This window comes from Triticum urartu, chromosome 3A (assembly GCF_056163025.1).
Source record: "Triticum urartu cultivar PI428250 chromosome 3A, HENAU_Tu73, whole genome shotgun sequence".
NCBI classification, from domain to species: domain Eukaryota; kingdom Viridiplantae; phylum Streptophyta; class Magnoliopsida; order Poales; family Poaceae; genus Triticum; species Triticum urartu.
Window position 1 is genome coordinate 64,232,422 of NC_141875.1, and position 15,396 is coordinate 64,247,817.

The 15,396-nt window shown below is 50.2% G+C and overlaps 1 pseudogene; it reads left to right on the forward strand.

Moving 5' to 3' along the window:
* The first annotated feature begins 8,412 nt into the window (after positions 1 to 8,412).
* Positions 8,413 to 12,399, forward strand: LOC147978585 (uncharacterized; annotated as a pseudogene).
* The last annotated feature ends 2,997 nt before the right edge of the window (positions 12,400 to 15,396 follow it).

The following is a 15,396-nucleotide window of genomic DNA, read 5'->3' on the forward strand; positions in this document are numbered from 1 at the left end:
AATTATTCCAAGCGCTTGGCTTCATTGATAATTCACGAGCCACCTTCCTTGAGGTGATCTATTCTAGTTTTACCCACAATACTTATTCAAGTTGCTCTTAACCCATCTCATACTCCATTTCAGGCATCGAACGTTTGCCTACCCGCTTGAAAATTCTCATGCCTACTATCATTCTCTCGATGTATTTTCTAAGTTCCAACTCGAGAGATACTCATATGTTCATTCATGGGTTAACCCTAGATGAATACCCTCTTAGCATTTTATAGTTGCCGAGCTGCCCTTGCCTATTCGTAAGTACGATGGGATTCCCAAAGAAAGGATGACGACTTCATCATGATGACCTGAAGCCGAGAAATGAAAACATCAATGTAATGGATCGACTTCTTCGAGAAGCGCAACCTAGAACAAAAGATCCATTAGAATTTCGTAACCAGAACTTTTCCCCTTACTCCACCTCTTAAATCTCGGGACGAGATTTCTTTTGGTAGAGGAGAATTGTGACACCCGGATAATTAAGCTACAGTAATCCTCTACTAATGATGCCATGTCACCACTGTTAAATTGAGTTCAAATTCAAAATTTGAAATTAAAGTCAAAATTAATATTTCTCCAAACTACAAAAATAAAATGTAGGTTGGCATGCAAATATTCACTAACTAATTTTCATATAGGAAACAACATTTTACAAAATATTAAAAGGCCCCTAAGCATTTTTAGAAAAACTACTCCAGCAGTAGTTATATGGACTTTCAAATTAAAATAAATATGAATGCTTTTCAAACTAATTTGCCACTACTAGTGCTAACTCAAAACCTTACCTAATATTATGGTTCTAAATTGTACATTTAACTAAAATCATTTGTTAGCTCATATTATTATAAAACTGTAGGAAAAAAATAAACAGTAACAGAAAAAGGGGAAATAAAAAGAAAACCAAGAGACCTAAACCTACTGGGCACCTTGGCCCATTTAAACAAAATGGCCCAGCCCACCATTCCCACCTGCTTCTTCTTCCTACTGCTCACCAGGGGCTGGGTGGTCGCCGTGTGCCCGACCACGTCGCAGATCGGCCACGTGCTGGCCATCCGTCACACCCCCGGCATATACAAGGCTGCCCCGACCCCCCTAGCAAACCCTAGCCCTCTTGCTTCTCCTCCCTCGTGCCATTCTCTCCTCCGCAACATACAACCGAACGGCGCCCTCCATGGCCGCTGTCGTCGTCATGGCCACCGGCCTCCATGTTGCCTGAGAAGATGTCTAGGAGTAACACCACCCTCGACTTCGTCTATCCCGAGCATCGAATCGAGTCGGGACGTCTCATACGCTTGCCATCGACTTGGTCATCTCCGCGTACACATCGTCTCCGTCCGCCGTCGTTTGCCGCTACTCCAGTCCATCCCCGACGCATCCCCGAGCACACTGACTTGCCCTACAGCCCCGTTGTGAGCTCCCTTCGATTTCCCCTTTGTTTTCCCGTCGATTTCGTGCCGTACCACCTAAGCCTACGAGCACCGAGCTCCGTCGTCCACCATGGTCGTCGAAGCCCTTGCTGCCAAGCTTCCCCCACCTAGTCGTCCTCCCCATCGCTCTCCTAGTGCTCTAATGAGTCCGCCTAGTCTCTTGACCTACTCGAAAGTGAGTCGTAGCTCCATTCCCGTCTGACCCGTGCTCCGGCCGCCGTCCCGCTCGATGCTGCGCTACAACTGCTGCTCCCGGTCTCTCCGGGCCACGCCCTGGCCGCGCGCCATGCCCGTCGCCCGCACTCGGCTCGCCTACTGCCTCTTGCGCGTGTCTTTGTTGCCGCCTCCCACTGCTGTTCTGCTGCCGTTGCTACTTGCTCTGACTACCGCCGCTTGTTGCTGCTCACTTCTAGTGCTCTTGCCGTTGCCGTTGCCGCTGCTCCTAAGCGATGCGCTTGGCTGCTAGCTACCGCTGCTCCTAGATGCTACTGAATCCTGCTCCAGCCGCTGCGAGTTGCTGCTAATGGCCATGGCCGTGGCCATGTCCAAGCACATGTGGTGTTCGTGTGTAGGCACAACCACCACCGGCCGGCCGTGCAAATTATCTTAGGGGCTACATACTAGTTAGTTTAACTACTACTAGTCAATGACGGTGGCCCCCACTGTTAGCTAATCTAACTTAATTAATGTCTAGTTAACCATAGACAATGACATCCGGGACCCACAAGAACTATTCACTAGTTGACCTAGTCAATAGCTGACTACACTGTTGACTTTGACCTGGCCCCACATGTCATTGACTGTGGCTGGCAACACACTAGGTGACAAAAGTGAACTTACAGTTTATATTTCGAAATTAATATTAATCTGGAAAATCACAAAACTTTAAAAATTCATAGAAAATAAACTGTAACTCGGATGAAAAAACTTTGTACATGAAAGTTGCTCAGAACGACGAGACGAATTTGAATACGCAGTCCGTTTGTCAGCCACACATCCCTAGCATAGCGAACATGCAACTTTCCCTCTCCGGTCTGTCTGTCCGAAAACGTGGAACACCGGAAATACTTTCCCGGATGTTTTCCCCCTTCGCCGCTATCACTTATCCCTACGTTAGGTCACCTCTAGCTCCGCGTATTGCCATGTTATGCTTTGTGATGCTTTGATTGCTCTGTTATTTATTGTGTCCCCCTTCGTTACTTCTTTCCGATAGACCCCGAGACCGCTCTCGGTACCCCTGTGATCGACTACATCAACGACGGACCCTTCTTGCGAGAGCAACCAGGCAAGCCCCCCCTTTGATCAACCCGACATCGCCTACTCCTTCTCTCTACTGCTTGCATTAGAGTAGTGTAGCATGTTACTGCTTTCCGTTAATCCTATTCTGATGCATATTCTGTCTTTGTTATTACTGTGGTTACCTTTACGTGCAATCCTAAATGCTTAATATAGGATGCTAGTATTCCATCAGTGGCCCTACATTCTTGTCCGTCTGCTATGCTGTATTATTGGGCCGTGGTCATTTCGGGAGGTGATCACGGGTATATACATACTACAGTATTATACATGATACATGGTGGTGACTAAAGTCGGGTCGGCTCGTAGAGTACCCGCAAGTGATTCCGATGTGGGGGCTGAAAGTATAGGTGGCTCCATCCCGGTAGAGGTGGGCCTGGGTTCCCAACGGCCCCCGATAGTTACTTTGTGGCGGGGCGACAGGGCAGGTTGAGACCACCTAGGGGAGAGGTGGGCCTGGCCCTGGTCGGCGTCCGCGGTTACATCTATTAACACGCTTAACGAGATCTTGGTATTTGATCTGAGTTTGGCTACTGGCCTATACGCACTAACCAACTACGCGGGAACAGTTATGGGCACTTGACGTCATGCTATCAGCCGAAGCCTTCTTGACGTCAGCGACTGAGCGGCGCGCGCCGGATTGGACTGGAACGCCTGCTCTTGTATTAGGGAGGCTAGGTCTGCTTACCGGTCGTGTTCGCAGCGTGCAGGTGTGCAACGGGCGATGGGCCCAGGCCCCTGCGCCATAGGATTTAGACCGGTGTGCTGACCTCTCTGTTGTTCCTAGGTGGGGCTGCGACGTGTTGATCTTCCGAGGCCGGATATGACCCAGAAAAGTGTGTCCGGCCAAAGGGGATCAAGCGTGTTGAGAAATGTGGTGCACCCCTACAGGGAAGTTTATCTATTCGAATAGCCGTGTCCCTCAGTTAAAGGACGACTCGGAGTTGTACCTTGACCTTATGACAACTAGAACCGGATACTTGATAAAACATACCCTTTCAAGTGACAGATACAACCCGGTGATCGCTCTCTAACAGAGCGACGAGGAGAGGATCGCCGGGTAGGATTATGCTATGCGATGATACTTGGTTAACTTACCATCTACTCTCTTCTACTGCTTCAAGATGGAGGCTGCCAGAAGTGTAGTCTTCGATAGGACTAGCCATCCCCCTATTATTCTGGCATTCTGGAGTTCAGTCCACAGATGCTACCCTTTTCATTGATACCAATGCATATGTAGTGTAGATCCTTGCTTGCGAGTACTTTAGATGAGTACTGACGGTTGCTTTGCTCCCCCCTTTTCCCCTTTCTATACCCGATTGTTGCGACCAGACGACGGAGTCCAGGAGCCAGACGCCACCGTCGACGTCGACTCCTACTACATTGGAGGTGCCTACTACTACGTGCAGTCCGCTGACGACGACTAGGAGTAGTTCAGGAGGATCCCAGGTAGGAGGCATGTGCCTCTTTCGATCTGTATCCCCAGTTTGTGCTAGCCTTCTTAAGGCTAACTTGTTTAACTTATGTCTATACTCAGATATTGTTGCTTCCGCTGACTCGTCTATGATCGAGCTCTTGTATTCGAGTCCTCTGGCTTGTAATATGATGCTTGTATGACTTATTTTAATTTAGAGTTGTGTTGTGATATCTTCCCGTGAGTCCCTGATCTTGATCGTATATGTTTGCGTGTATGATTAATGTACGGTTGAATCGGGGGCGTCACACTCACTAACAATGCCAAAATCAAGAGTGTCTTTAGCTGGCTAATTACAGATATATATGTTTTTTGAAAGATCCAGCAATTGCTGGCCTTTTGATGAATTTGAGATTTGTTGAAGTAATATACAGGTACACCTTCCTGAACTAAAGACATCGATGTACAGTAACCATGAGAACTAGCAACAGCAGTGTATTTACATTAACTGGACTTGAGGCTCGAGGAGTGCAATTAGTCAAGACACAATTGTATATTTGAATGAAAAAACTCTTGCAGTGAAGGAGATTTGATTTGTAGTGCCGAGTTGATCATGTATCAAAAGAAAAACTTAAGTTTTTGTTGGCAAGTACTATCCAAAATCCAATTAAAATGTGGGATGTCAACATGATAGGCAAAATTAGTTAGCGTTTAAGCAATCTCAAATTGCATTCTAAAATTTATAGCCTTTGATATTTGTATATCGTTTCAAGGTATACGCTGGTCTCTGCAACAACCCATGCACACATCCATATTTTTACTAAGGCGATAGGCTAGGCGACAGCTCGCCCCTGCGCCGCCGGCCATTGGCTGTAGGCTAGGCCCCCGCTCGCTCTTGCGCCGTCGGTCACTCCGGCCCCGGCCGCCACCGGCTGTAGGCTCAATGCCCCCTCTCTCGCCCCTTCCCGCTGACGGTGGTGCGGGTCCGCCTGACGCACGCGGCGACGTGCGCCCGGCGCGCTCTTCGGTCTGCGTGCCTCCCCGAGAGATGAGGCTCTACTCTCCCTCGCGTCAGCCGACGACCTTCGCCGTGCGCTCAGGCTGCGCTCGGGCTTCCTCTCCGCCTCAACCCCGGACATGCTTCGCCGGCGGCCGCTCGACAACAAAGGGCCACCACTGCGGCTCCCTGGTGATGCTTTACTACAGTACTGCCTCACCTTCTTCGCTTCCACGGTATGTCATCCTCTTACCCCCGCCACGTCGGCGGAACCGCGAGCGAGGGTCTGGATCAAGATCTTGCTACCCTTGCCACCATCGTCGCCGGCGGCGGTTCACTCCCTGCTCAAGGCCTGGTTAGGCTCTTCCTCTGAGTCTCCTGCGATTACACAGTTAAGTCCCTGTTTATTCTCGGTTAACGTGGCAAATGATTCAGCGGCTAAGTTCGTTGTCTCGCTCGAAGGCATCAATTTCAAAAACCTTGTCGTATCCTTCCATGCAAGCCTACTAGCCACCAAGCATTCGCACACCGCTCTCTTCGCTGCTCCCGCTGCTTCGCCGCTAGCTGCCACCACCCCTGCTGTGTTTCCACCTCCTCCACATCCCGCCATTTTTCAAAACCACTTTGCTATGCTCTGTGCTACGCGTGCTCTGCCTCCGGTGCATGCATGCACAAGATCTGCGTGCCGCCCCATTGGTTGCTCTCAGACCAATCTGGATTTGGTGACGCTCCCGCGTGTCAACTCCTCCTCTGTTGCGGATCACCCCCCGCCTATCCCATCGCAAGCCGCCATGCAACTAAGGTCCCCACGAGAGAATCAGCTTCCCACAAGTCAACTTCGCGCTCCCCCCATACCGCTCCTCGTTCTCATGCGAGGAAAGCTGGTCCTCGGCCTCTCCTCCTGGACTGCTCCGTGCCCAGTCTTCTGCCTCTGCCGGCCCCACCGCTACAATCCACCTCATGGGACATGCATTATCTTCGGCATAAACTAGGATCCAACAAACCGTTGCCTCCCACCACCAGGACGTGGGCTACTCGGCAGCATAGACCAGCTATCGCTCTAGACTGCCTGGCCCCTGGCATTTTGCCACTGCCCCAGTCCGCTCCTGCTTGGTCGGTTCCCCCCGTCCCATCCCAGGCGCTACCTGCCATCACGCCCAACCCGGAGCTCCTATTCATGGATTTTGATTTTGCGCCACCCGAGGGCTCCGCGGCTCTGCCTCCTCGCCTGCCGCGCTCCCACGCCGGCTGCGTGCCTGGCAAATCTTTTGCCCATGCCCTCCTCTCTCCCCCTTATAGCATGCAGAACCACACCTCGCCTCCCAAACGCTCCTCCCCTCGGACAAAGAATCAAAACTTCATGAGGCGCTGCCACCGCTACCTAGCTCTTGACCATAAGGTCGCTACATGTAGGGATCCTATCCATTGCCGCCGGTGCTGGATCACGGGGCACACCCAAAGGTTTTGCCACGCTATATCACAGCCCCCCAGCCCTCCCCCTCTCCCACACACTCATCTCCTCCTTCCTCCCCTAGCCACTCCAACCCTAGTCCTCCAAGCTCTCCCACACCACCTCCACCTCCTCCCCCGCTCCCATGGCGGATTTCATCCCGCTCGACCTCAACTCCCCCGCCTCCGATTCCGCACCCAACCGCCAGCCCTCTCCCATGACCTCCCACCCCACCCCCTTCCTGCTTGCGCCTCCCCCGAGCCAGTAGCCAGTTTAGAGGAGGGTGCCGAGGGGGTCGAAGAGAAGGAAGAAGAAGATCCCAACGAAGTTGAGTTCGAGTCAGGGGAGGAATCTTCGGACTCGGGCGCCATCCCGCCTATATTCCCCCCCTCTCCTCCGCGCCACCGCAAAAATTACGCCAATGTTTTCATGCCTTTTGTCCCAATCGAACACTTTCAAAACCTAGCCTATACCTATGTCAACCCTCCCCACCCTTCACCTCATGTTTGCGTTCACCGGGCCCTGCAAACGGGCGCGAGCGACCCGCGGGTTGCTCTCCGTGCTTCCTCCCATGGAGCCAGTTTAGTGATCTTCGGCTCCGCCTATGAACGCGAGCTCTCTATTCTCAATGGCCCCTTCAACTTCCCGGTGAACATTGTAGAGCTTATCCGCCATGAGGACACTGACAACTGCTTCCTTTTTCGCCTTGGCACTGTTGCAGCTCTGAACACTGAGGATTTCCCCCTTGAATACTGGTTCGCCCCAAACATAGTCTACTCTGTTGTCCCCTTCGCGAGCCCCATTGAGATCGGCCTAGTGTGCCTCACCGGGATCGACTACTCTGCTGTTCTCATCTCTGTCAAAGCTAGGAGCCTCACCAACGTGCCGCACTCGATCTCGGTCCATGGCTTCTCTGGCCTTGGTGCCATTGCCGCCATTCTTGTCATCCGTTCAGAGCAGCTCCCACCCGACCCTGCTTTCCCTGTCTCTGACTCCGGCGACGATTTCTTTGGTGGTGGGGGCAACAATGGCGATGGAGATGGTGGTGACAGTGACTTCCCTGCTGGGATGGATCCCGCCCTTGCGCCACCTCCTCCTCCCCCAACTGACGCGGGGCACTGCGATAGGGTGGTCCACCTGCCGGGCGGCCTAACCATGATGGCTAATCACAAGCCCATGGTTCGGGCTGTGCCCTTGGACGCTCGCCCGAAGAAGGTGGAGATCAAGTTGTACGCCGGCTTCTACGACGTTCATGTCACCGGCGAGAATGACGAGCGCGGCTTCTACCGCATCCCAATGCGTCCGGCGGGCTCCCCCAAACTCATCGTCACCAACCTTGCCTCCTGCTCCATTGGCTTCCTGGACAGGGTGGCCACGGTGGGCGCCGGCCGCATGCCGCTCACCGATGTCTTGGTGTTCTGCTAAGACATCCGCGGTCGTGGCTTCAGAAACGTCCTCACCGGCACTGACAAGGTCTTCGCTGCCATCGACCACTTCGACAGCGGCAGCCCGGACCCCATGCTGGTGGACGGTGCCGTAGCGGTCCAGGACGCCTCTACTGCTCTGGTGGCTTTGCCACCACCGTCGCCCGCTGCCTTTCCTTCCATGCTGCTGTGCGCTGCTTCTCCAGCCATAATCTACTCTAGGCGTAGTGCCCGTCTCAAGCAAGCGGAAAACCCTAACCGCTTGACCATGCTGGAGAAGGCTAAGCTGCGGAAGAAACTTCGGCGCGAGGGGTCGAGCACAGCCCCTGACGCACTGATCCCAGTCGTGGAACTGATGGAGTTGGCTGCGGATGGCGGGCCCCCCTCTGCCTCGCAAGGATGTGCTTCAGTTCGCCAACGCATGCGGGGTCAGCGAGATCGACCTCCACAAGGTGGCCCCGATCAACGATGATGTGTGACATCGACATGTACACCTGCGGTTCCATCCCTGGATGCTCTCGACCTCTCGCTAATCTTGAACTAGGCTCCCCTTTTAGTTTTAGCCTTAGTTTCTTTGGAGGGCATCTGGCGGCCTACCTGCTACCCCGAGTTATTTTTTTTCCTCTTCTCTTATTTAGGTTTCTGCTATCTGCCTGCGCTAGGCTTGCTGGCCTCTAGGGTCAACCTCTATTCGGTGTCTATCTCTACTTTTTGCCTCGGGTCCTTGCTCTTTGCTCTGTTGTATCCGGCTATTCCCAATGAATAGACACCTACGTATTCTATCTTGGAACGTCTGTGGTCTGGGTCGCCCGGACAAATGTAATGATGTGAACTCGGCTTTGTTAAGCAACCCCTCTGCGGTTATTTGTTTGCAAGAGGCCAAACTCCAGGACGTAGACACTTTTAAAGCCTCCACCTTTCTCCCGCCTTTGTCTAGGAATTTTCACTTCTGTCCATCTCATGGAGCCTCGGGTGGGCTGCTCACGTCTTGGGACAACGACTCTGTCATTTGCACTAAAACTCATCCTGACATCTTCTCACTAACATGTTGGTTCGAGTTCAGGGCGACTGACCGCTCCTTTGTGGTCACTAATGTTTACGACCCTTGTGATCACTCGCTAAAGCCTGTTTTCCTCAACTCCCTATCTACTCTCAAGACGATGATCACCGGCCCCTGGACTATCATCGGCGACTTTAACTTGACTCTCCACCCTTCCGAGAGATCGAACGTGAATTTTAATCACGCCGAGGCAATGCTATTTTCTTCCATGATTCATTTGTTGCAGCTGTAAGATCTCCCTCTACTCGAACGCATATACATTTGGTCCAATTAACAAGACAATCCCATTTTGGTTAAGCTAGACCACGCCTTAATCAACGTACTTTGGTCCCAATCCTTCCCGGACTCCTCGCTAATATCTTGCTCTCGGACTACCTCCGACCAAGTGCCTATCTGCCTGCCGGCATCCACGTCGATACCTAAGTCTAGGGTGTTCTGCTTGAACAACAACTTACTACACCACCCCCTTTTCCAAGACTTGGTGAAAAAAAACTGGTCTAGCGTCAACCACGGCCACCTGGACCCTGCGGGCAAGATTTGCCTTAAAATTAAGAGGACTAGATGCATGGCTAAACAATGGGCTTTCAACGCAAAATCTCCCAAAACCATTGCAAAAAACTTCTCAACCACCATCACTTTTTTTGGACAAACTAGAGGAGTTTCAACTTCGCGTAGCGGTCAAGCTCTCCCTTCACCGCCACAATAAAATTTTGTCCATCTATTGGAGTCAGCGTGCAAAAATTAGGGAGTGCACTCTTGGAGACGAAAACTCCGCTTACCTGCACACCTGCGCCTCTGTCAGATTCCGCAAGAAACAGATCAAGTCCCAGATGGTTGAGGGATCGAGCTTCTCTTCCCACAATTAGAAAGAAAAAATTCTACTTCACTTCTTCAAAAATCTGGTTGGAACCCCTGCCGCCTCCTCTATCAACTTTGATCTACCTAGTCTCGTCGCCTCGTCTGCCCTCTCCTCCCTTGATGCGGCCAGTCTTATCCGACCTTTCTCTCCATGCAAAATCAAATCCGCTCTTTGGGGCATGAATGACAACACCAACCCGGGACCGGATGGCTTGGGCCCTGCCTTCTTTAAAGCCAACTAGGATTTGGTAAAAAAATGACCTTCTCAGTCTGCTACACGTGTTCCACAGCTGCTCCACGGATCTTAAACGGATCAATAAAGCCTTCATAGTTCTCATCCCCAAGAAAATTGGCGCCAATGAACCAGGGAGCTACCGCCCTGTGTCCCTGCAAAATTGTGTTATAAAAATCACATCCAAATGCCTCTCTAACCGGACTCAACCTTTCATCAACCATATAATCCACCATGACCAATCTGGTTTTGTCCGGGGTAGAGGGATCGCAGACAATTTCACGTATGCTGCGGATATCGTCCATTCTTGCTTCAAGCGCAAAAAGGCTGCTATTGTTCTTAAGCTAGATTTCCAAAAAGCCTTTGACTCAATATCTTGGGATGCCATTGCAGCCGTCTTGCAGGCGAAAGGTTTCCCCCCACTTTGGTGCTCCTGGATAGAGCAACTAAATAGATCGAGCCAATCCTCTGTGCTCCTAAATGGGACCCTTGGCCCTGGTTTCACTGCAAAAAAGGATTGCGCCAGGGCGACTCCATGTCTCCGTACCTATTTATCCTCATCGCCGACATTCTTCGGCATCTTATTCTGCACGCATCAGCTTCGGGGCTCCTTCACCACCCTCTGGACAGCTCTCTCCCATGCCCGTTCCTTCAGTACACCGATGATACTCTAATTATCCTTAAGGCTAGCTTGGAGCAATTAACTCATGTTAAATCAATTCTACTAGAATTCTCGGCCGCCACCGGGCTCCAAATAAATTTTCACAAGAGCACCTTTGCCCCTATTCATGTGGATGATGCTCTCGCCTCCTCTATGGCTGCGGTGCTGGGCTGCCCTGTGGCCTCCTTCCCTCAAAGCTATCAGGGACTCCCTCTATCCACTCACAAGCTTAACCTATCGGCTTTTTTCTTCATCAGAGACAAAGTGGATCGAAGACTCGCTGGTTGGCGGGGCCTGCTCCTATCCTTAGCCGGCAGGGCAATCCTAGTGTGGGCAGTCCTTTGTGCCCTCCCACTCTATGCGATGTCTGATCTTCTACTTCCTTTAGGTACAATCCAGGCCATCGATAGTCGCTGTCGGGCTTTCTTCTAGGCAGGACAGGATACGATCTCTGGGGGTCAGTGTAAAGTTGCGTGGGATGCGGTCTGTGCTCCCTTCTCTCGTGGGGATCTTGGGTTTCTGTTGTTGCATCAGTTCAACCCGTGTTTTCTCCTCAAACAACTTCTCAAAATTCACTCACACTGCATAACCTCCGAGCCAAACCACCTGGCCTCCACCGACGGATGGAGCCACCATCGTGACCTTGGCGACCCAGCGCGTCTTGACACTGTTATCTGGCACGACATGGCAAAGGGTCTTCCTCTGCTCCGTGCTATCACCAGGGTAATCCCTGGCGATGGTCGCTCCACGACATTCTGGCTTGACTTATGGATCCCTAACCACACCACCACTCTAGCAGTTCAGTTCCCGACCATTTTTCCCACACTCTTAGACCTAACGCTTCCATTGCAGCTGTTCTAGCCCACCCACAACTAAACACCTACCACGCCCCACGACTCTCGCATGCTGTAGAGAGAGACCTCGAATCTATCCGCTCTATCCTCGCCATGTTTTCCTTGAATGAACAGGTACCTGACCGGAGAATCAGCAGGCTCGAAGGTAAACCTCTGACCACGTCCTTCGCATACGGGGCACTATGGATGGACCGACCAGTGGATCCGATGGCGCCTGCAATCTGGAAGAACTATGCCCCAAACAAGTGTCGGCTGTTCCTATGGCTCGCACACAAAGACATGCTCTACACCAACGAACGAAGATTCAGGAGGGGCATTGCGACTACGTCCTCTTGCCCCTTCTGCAACAACTCTGAGTCTATCAACCACCTGCTTTTCACGTGCACCCAAACTCGTCAAGTTTGGGCTGAGCTCAACTCTCTCTGCCATACTACGCCCAACTCCATCGCAACATGCTGGGGCTCACTGATGAATGACAAAGTCCAACCTACGGTGATCATCGCTATCCCGTGGAATATCTGGAAGCAAAGAAATGCGCAAGTGTTCAGAGCTGAAATACAGGATGCGTACAAGCTGCTCCGCGCCTGCGTGAACGATCTCATGTTATGGTCTAATAGATGCTCCTCCGAGCTAAAGAGGTCTCTTCTCCTAGAGTGGAGATCAATGATGTTGCTCTTAGCTGGGAGAATGTAGCTTTTCTGTTTTTTCACCATCCCCCCATCCCCCCTCCCCTCCCCCTTCTCACCTTGTACCTCCTCTTCACCTAGTTGTAAGTTTCACGTTGATTTAATATATTTGCTCAGGCCGGCGTAAGCCCGCCGTTGCAGCGTAAAAAATATTTTTACTAAAAAGAACAAAAGTAGTTCACCAGCGTCAACTAAATTGAAAGTAAAAAGACCACAGTCGGTCGATAAAAAAGATTTACAAGACTCATCCTTCAGTTATTGAGTGCTTACTTGATTCTGGAAGACCATTTTTGCATCTTAATTTGAACCCTCTACTCTAGATTGCTCGGGACGAGTGGAAGCCACAGCTGCAGGTCTTTTGCCCTGATCTTGTTCCGCAGTTCCTTAAGATTCAGGTATGACATGGTACTTGTGGAAAATTAGCCCTTTGGTCCACTCACGAGGGTGGCAGAAGGTGAGGAGATGATCGGCAATGGTGAAGGGGAGCACCGAGGGTCGGATCCTCTCCTTCCTGTCGTGTATCTGGCGTTCCGTCGCCAACTCCTCGGACCGCCTCCAACGGCCAGGATCAGCGGCTGCCACCGAGCGCACTTGAGGAGGCTAGAAGGGCGTGGAGAAGTAGACGGAGTTGCTGCTCAGCGAAGGGAGGTCCCTGGCCGAGACGGACAGGCATACGTCACCGCCGAGAAACAGTGCACGGTCGCCAAGGCCGCTCACCGGCGTCAGCGTCGGGCGGCCGCCGTTGTTGTCCTCGTCGTCGAAGTCCACCGCGAAGGTCACGAATGTCATCAGTTGCCGCTCACTTGGGGTTACTCGACCCATGACATGCCGGACGACGAGCAGCATCCGTCCGGCGGACTCCACAAGGTGGAGGGTGTCACTGTAGCGCGAGAAGCGCACGACGCCCGACACCGTGGCGACCATGTTATCGAGTGTTGGTCCGGGAGGGTACAGCTGCAGGATCTCCAGTGACGGCGGGTGTAAAGTGGTGGCATAGAGCCTCCCTTGGAAGAGCAAGGTGTTCCGGATAGAGAGCTTCTCGTGGCGGTGGTGGAGGACCTCCCAATGGTCCGAGCCGGCCTCAGCGGCGACCACCACATTTCCGTTGGCGTTAGGGAACAGGACGCGATCGAGCTCGTTGACAGGTCCCTGCTGCTGCTGCATATGGCAGCCTCCATGTCCTGGAGAGAGCCCATGTCATCGACCTCCTCGTGATACATGGTTGCGAGGGACGGGAAGTCGATGGCGGCGATGTTAGAAATTTAGGGTTTTGCGGTCTACCCCCTAATTCATCTGCGCTTATATGTGGTGCCGCTCACAATTCGCATATCTGAGGCAAGGGGGTAGGGACCTTCTTATACTGTTTTTCCAAAGAGTCCATCTCTTATACAGATAAGATTCTTAGTCTTTTCAACTAGTTTTCCGGGATAGACTCCAGACCAAATTACCAACCATGATCAAAATTTTCTGTTAATGGATTCTACCCGTTGTGTCCCCGGAGCACGTGCTTGTGAGCAACACGCCATAATAGAGTGTAAATTCCTCTAATTATGTAGATCAACATTAGGGCTGTAATCTAACTGTATGATCTAGCTCCTCCCGATTATCACTGTACCCGGGTAGTCTTTCCAATATATATAGCATATTGTATTCCACTGATAATCGACCAGCTTCCTTAAGCATATAATTTAAGTACGTTCCAACAAGTGATAATTCCAAGATAATCATGTAAAGTAATTCCATGCATAAATACATGTATAATTGCATAATGAGGTATTTCGAATATTAGTAATTCCTAGTAATTTGAATATAGTTGCAGGACACATAATTCCAACATCTCCAACTTGTCCAAAACGATCATTCAAATATCCGTAAGCCCATATTATTAACAAGCTTACCAAATACCTCCTGAGTAAGAAGCTTAGTCAGGGGACTAGCAACCATATTAATACTAGGTAGAAAATCCAAAGAAATATACCTTCCCTCAATATGTTTGCTTGTTGTGACACTTAAGATCTCTAAAGACCTTCAGTTTCTGCCTAATAATTCCAGCATAGCTGTCCTCGGCACCTCGAGTATTATTTCCTCGAGTGTAATTCCACCTTTATAGGCACCTTGAGTAATTTGTTTCCTCAAGTGAAATTCCGCATCAATTATTTCCAGTCACATATATCGATAATTTGCATAATTCCACATTGAGTCAAAATATTTGATAACCATGTTGAATAAATTTTCAAAACCACATAAAAATCAAATCCAATCCGTAAATGAAGTTCCATAATTAACCATGTTTTGAACAAAATTCCTGACTTCGGTCAGTGAACCTGCACCATATTTGTACTATGAAAAAATTGAATATGCGTACCTGGACTTATTTCTCATCTTGTAGATAGAGTAATGGCTTCCTCAATGTGTTTACCTTTAATATAAATTTCAGAATAAGTGGCAAGTTGTGATGCACTTTCCACAATCTTAAATGATGTGTGAGATCTCCACAGCTGCTCGTCTTTCCTTCCACTGCTTGAATGCAACATAAATTCCGGTAGCTAAGGTATGATAATGTAATGAAGATACATACGAATCACAGTACCATTTATTATTCCATTTTTCCTTAGGTGTTCAAATATAATTCCTCACCGAGTATGATTCCCTTTTATCAAAGGTATTTTAACAGATTTGCAATTTTCCATAGAGAAACACTTCAAAATATTTTCTATGTATTTCAACTCGTAAAGCAATGTTTCAAATGTTCCTTTCATATGAAAGTTAAAAGATGACCAAGCTTTCACTTCCATCAATGTGACTTATCATTGCAAACAACAAAACAATGTTAACATATACAATAATAATGCAAATACTTTACACTTACGTGTGTAGATGACCACCTTGCTTCATTTAGAAAACCATATGACCTTCTATTCCATTGATGTGAAGCTTGTTATAAGACCATACATTAATATACTCAATTAGCAAACCATGTCTTTAGTTCCTCTTTCCCAAAATT